Here is a 6,092-nt window from a genome sequence, read left to right as displayed (position 1 = left end):
TAGGAACAGTTCAGGCACCCAGCGTCCCCATAGGGAGTTTCAGGCCTAGGATGCTGATTGAACAATCTGGGAAAGGGATAATAGATCAAGTCATTCTTACCTCCACAAAAGATATGCTTTTCAATTTTATGATAGGAAAACTTCTGGTAAAGTGTAAAGTTAATTATGTAGCACATGTTGAATATCTTCCTTGTGATTTTTTTTATTGTGGTAACAAGCATAACATGAATGTGCCTTCTAAAAACGGTGAGGGGACATTATGTCATTATTAACTATATGCCTAACATTGTACAACACATCTCTAGAATTTTTTTCATTTTGTGTATCTGAAATTCTATACCCATTGGAAAACAACTCCCCATTTCTCCCTTCCCCCCACCTCCTGGCAATCATCATGCTTCCTTCTATCTTTTGAGTTTGATTACATACATACCTCCTGAAATATCAAGTGGAATCATGAAGTGTCATTTTGTCATCATCTTATTTCACTTATAATGATCTTATGGTTCATTACACTATAGCACATATCAGGATTTCCTTCCTTTGTAAGGCTGAATAATATTCCGCTGTATGTATATGCAGTATTGTTTTTATCCATTAGACATTTGGGTTGCTTCTACATCTTAGATATGAAAGTATTTTATGAAAAATACTGCAATGAACATGGGTCTACAAATATCTCTTTGAGATCCTGTTTTTGGATTTTTGAATATACAATTATCCATGGAAATGGCATTGCTGGGTCATATGGTAAGTTCTATTTTTAGTTTTATGAGGAAACTCCATACTGTTTTCCATACTGACTGCATCATTTTATTAATCTTACTGATAATTCACAAGGGTTCCAATTCTTCCACATCCTCACCTATACTTCTTTTCTTTTCTTTTTCTTTCTTTTTTCCCCCCTTTTGGTAGTATGTATTTTTTTTTCTTTTTGCAGTTTTTGGCCAGGGCTGGATTTGAACCTGCCACCTCCAGTATATGGGGCCAGCACTCTACTCCTTTGAGCCACAGGCACCACCCTAGTAGTATGTATCTTAATGGCTACAAAGTAATACCTTGTGGTTTTGACTTGTATTCTCTAATGTTTAGCAATTTGAGCATCTTTTTTTCATATATCTATTAGGCATTTATGTTTCTTCTTTGGATGAGTGTCTATTCAATCTATTTTCCCATTTATTAATAAGGTCTTATGTTGTTCTTATTGGATTATAGGAGTTCTTTATATATTATGGATGTTAACTTCCTACCATATTTATGGTTAGTAAATATTTTCTTCAATTCTGTAGATTGTCTTTCCACTTTGAACTGTTTCCTGTGCTGCAGAGATTTTTAAGTTTGGTGTAGTCCTGTTTATTTTTGTTTTTGTTATTGGTGCTTTTGATGTCCCATCCAAAAAACCAATGGCCTATCACAGTGTCCTAAAGTGTACTCTCAATGTTTTCTTCTAGGCATTTTAAAGTCTACTGATCATCTTAAACTGTGCCAGCCTCTGTCTGCCACACTATTACACTATTAGCTCTAGGAAGCTAGCACCACTCTCTCTTGGCTTTCAGAGGCTCCTAGGCATCCAAAATACTCCAGTTCCATTAGTGCTTTAAGTCAGGTGAGACACAAATCATTCTCTTAGAAAGCCATCTGAGAAGCTAGAATATTGGAAACATATTCCACTTCTTTCTTTTCCCTTGAGGAGAGCTGTGAACTGAGCTGAGCTTTGCTGGCTTAGGAAAGGTGCAATCACAGATAAAGTTAAGTGGCTCTTCTTGCCCATTTTAATGTGTCTGCTCTTGGCTTTGCACTTACCTGGGGTATTAAAACTTCTTAATTGGTTTCTGGAGTTCTCATCAAAATATTTTGGTCCATATCATGCTGTTAATTATTGTTGTTAATTTAGTATCTCTGGGGGGTTAGAAGGGCTGGGACTTCCTGTTCTACTATCTTGATGACGTCACTCAAACATCTCCACATAAAAAATATACCTTAATAATTAAAGTATTTCAAACACAGAAAAAGCAGAACTTGAAGTGGTCATAAATCATTTCCACATGTTAGTGTTTATTTTAACTTTTCCTGACATCCAAGTTAAAATGTCACTTCACCATTTAAAATATGCAATATGAATATTGGAGCTACCCAGGAAGCAAGGCTTTAAGCATCAGAGATTAAATATAACAGGGAAATGATTGAAATATTTTATATTTATTCACCTAAGATGAAGACACTTTGTAAGTATGAGAAAAATGGTGAATGCAAAATAAAAATAAAATAAGTAAACACAATTATTATTCATTGTGTTCTCTATAGGCACTCAAGAACAAAACTTTATCACCTAGGAATAAAACCTATGAATAAGAGAGCCACCACTCCCAACTTCTATGATAAACACTAAAGGATTAACTATGGCCTCTAGGGTGCAGGATCGAAGGACAGGACCTGCTCCCAGTGTTCCCAGAAGTGGCAATAGATGATATGATTCAAAGATATATTCATATCACTACATTTCTAGGATTTCTACATCTTTTCAAATTGCTGGGGCACCATTCTAAGCCTTGGGTCACTTCTTTTTATTTGATTTCAATTGCAGGCCAGCTCTTACAGTGTACAAAAGGAATTCAGCAATTAATACCGAATGTCCTCTACCTTCAAGAAGTTCACATGGTTCTGGAGGAGTCTATCATGTACATGAAATTCCTTTGGAAATGGGAAGGAAGAATCAACTAATTTCAACTATGGGGAAAAGGGAGGGTGGCATTTGACAACTCTACTCATCCTTTTCTTCATTTCATTTCAGTCATTCCTAGAGTATAATCCAACATTTATCTACATTTTATACAATAGCAGTTGGTAACATAGTTTTTGAGGGCTGAATATATGTTGCCATACAGATCAATTATGCAAATAACTCAGATGTCAGCAGAGGCCTGCTCTGCTTTTTCACATTTAGATAAATTAATTTAAGCATTTGTTACTCATTCTGTGTAGTCCAATGCCCTCTGCAAGATTCCTGCTCTCCTGAAGATTTGTTTTGTTACATTTAGCTCTAAGGTCCTTTTAAATCACTGATGTTTGAATTTTATTTTCAATATCATACATATATTCTCCTCTGTACGAAACCATCTGCACGAACTATTTACAAAAAGCATTTGTAGGTAGCATACTTGGTTAAAGTTTTTAGCAGGTAGAAGGCTTTTACACTGCAAAAATATCAGCAACTTAAAATGAATCATGCCCGAACAAATCCCCAATCTCCTCCTCTTTCTCCCCATGACCCCCAACTTCTGTTCACTTCTCAGGCAGAGAGACTAATTATTTTTTGCTGTCTGTTTCTAAATCATGGTTTCAGGGATTTATATTTCATAGCCAAATAAACAGTTTACTCTCTCTAGATAAAACATTTCCTTTCTTCAGAGGAACTCTGTCACCAACTATTAATATATTCACTGCGACACACATTTCATGGTTTCCTTTTCCTGATAACTCAGCAAACTAGGCATCATTGGCTCCATTCTATAGATTAGAAGCAATGCTGAAAAAAGTTGAGTTACTTAAGGTTAGAATATGACACATCCAAGAATAGAATCCAAAATCTGTTCCAAAGCCAGTCCTGTTATGTGTGTGTGTGTGTGTGTGTGTTTCTGTTTGCATATTTTACCATACTTGATTAGGATAAATCCCCAAACCTAGATCTGCACAAGAGGCAGTCACCTTATTTTATCAAAAAATACCATATTATCAGCAATACATAGACTTGGAGTCAATAAGTACCCAACATTTTTCTGTCCCTGAAATTTACTGAAAAATTCAGGTTTTATTGTTTGGGTGGTTTCATTTAGATTGATTTTGTGTTCTGTTTGTACAGACCACTACTCTCGAAGAGGGAGAAAACTCACTTGACAAGTATACTCACAGAAGTCTAATCTGGAACTTCTAATTCAGGAGGAGTTACTAAGTAATTCAAGATGCTTTCCAAGCGTATTCTTCCACTACAGAAAAAATAATTACCAGTGTATTTAATTAGGTCATTTAGACACTGTATACCGACATAATTCTTTGAATAAAATTTTCTCATCAAACCCTTCTAAAAGATGTACAAATAAGAATTGGTTGTTGCTCTAAATGAGATTGGATGGTTGGGAAAATTGTGGTTCTTAAGACTGATGATCACAATAGAGTGGACAATTGAAAGTTCATAAATGTATTAATAACACAATGATTTAAGAGCAAACATCCAATCATAGCAAGTATCTACCCTTAGCACTTGAGCTTCCCTTGGCTTTTGTAGACCCTCTGCAAATGTTTGTTACATCAGGTCAAATCTAGGAAGAAAAATATTTTTAACATACGGAGTTACACTGCCAACATTCTGGTCAATCTTTCCTCTTTCCTAGAAAAAGTTCTAACTATTCAAAAACATAGTAGCTAATAAAGAAAATTTTGAATTTAATATAATCTGTGATGGAAACACACTTTAAGCCAGACATCAGTAATTACCCAGGTTATAGGTATGGAAATAAAGCCATGAAAGATCTATGGTCAGGCTAGCTTCGTGACTCTCAGCAAATTTCAGAATTGAATATATAAAATTGAGTGGCACTGATCGCAGATGGAAAGAAGTGGTTTTCTTGGCTTTAATCAGAAAATTAAATGTAATATACTACGGTACAAATTAAGACACAGAAGATTAACTCCTAGGAATTTCATTAACATCTTTGTTCCCCTCAATGCCATCTGATATTCCAGAGGGTTAATCTATGTAGTGATATCTCTATATTAGAATATTTATATCAGAACATCATTAATAAAAAGCCCCCAAATTTGATAGATAGCATGTAGGAATTTAAGATAAAATATTTTTGTAAGAAACAGATAAAAGCTGACTATTCTTAAATAAAGTGCTATAGGTCAAACAGTGACTATATTTAAAGTAATTTACTTCAAGAGCGGAAAAGAATCTTAAAGATGATCTACTCAAGTTCTTTCATTTATAGATAAGAAATTTGAAAGCCAAGAAGGTTAAGCGATTTGCTCAAGGCCACTCAGATGGTTATTGGCAGAACTTGTATAAGAACTGCACATTTTTTTCTCAGTTCAGTCCTCTTTCTACAGCATATTCCTTTGGGGTTTTATATCTGACATTTTGTTATTTTTATTAGTTTGTTTTTTACTAATGTAACCGATTGTGTGTGGTAATTTAAGAGTGGTTTAGCCTCCCATTTTTCTTTCTTTCTTTCTTTCTTTTTTTTTTTTTTTTTTGAGACAGAGCCTCAAGCTATACCCCTGGGTAGAGTGATGTGACACCAAAGCTCACAGCAACCTCCAACTCCTGGGCTCAAGCAAGTCTCCTGCCTCTACCTCCCAAGTAGCTGGGACCACAGGTGCCCACCACAATGCCCGGCTATTATTTGGTTGCAGCTGTCATTGTTGTTTGGTGGGCCTGGGCTGGATTCAAACCCACCACCTTAGGTGTATGTGGCTGGCGCCTTAGCCACTTGAGCCACAGGCGCTGAGCCTAGCCTCTCATTTTTCAAATAACATTGCATATATATATATTACCTATGTCAATTACATCAAGAATCTGGAGGTACAATTATTAAGTTTCTAATATAACTTATTTTTTGTATATCGTTGGAAGTTAGCTTCAAGACCTTGTAGCTTGATACATATCTGGATTATTTTAGTTCATAGATAATAATAATAATTTTTTACTATTAGATAATATCTTACATAGACCAATAGACCAAATGAAATATTTTCTCTTTTTTTTGTTGAGACAGAGTCTCGCTGTGTCGCTCTTGGTAGAGTGCCATGGTGTCACAGCTCACAGCAACCTTAAACTCCTGGGCTCAAACGATTCTCTTGCCTCAGCCTCCCAAGTAGCTGGGACCACAGGCACCAGTCACAACGCCTGGCTATGTTTTGTTGCACTTGTCATTGTTTAGCTGGCCTGGGCTGGGCTTGAACCTGCCACCCTCAGTGTATGTGGCTGTCACCATAACCACTAAGGATGCTGAGCCTTCATTCTTTTAATAGTAATGCAAAAAAAAAAAAAAATGAAGTGCAAAGCATGATAATTTTTCCTCCTGTTTTATAGT

This window comes from Otolemur garnettii, unplaced genomic scaffold (genome assembly GCF_000181295.1).
Source record: "Otolemur garnettii isolate 467f Iridium unplaced genomic scaffold, OtoGar3 scaffold00201, whole genome shotgun sequence".
In the NCBI taxonomy this organism is placed as follows: Eukaryota; Metazoa; Chordata; class Mammalia; order Primates; family Galagidae; genus Otolemur; species Otolemur garnettii.
This window is presented reverse-complemented; position numbering follows the sequence as displayed.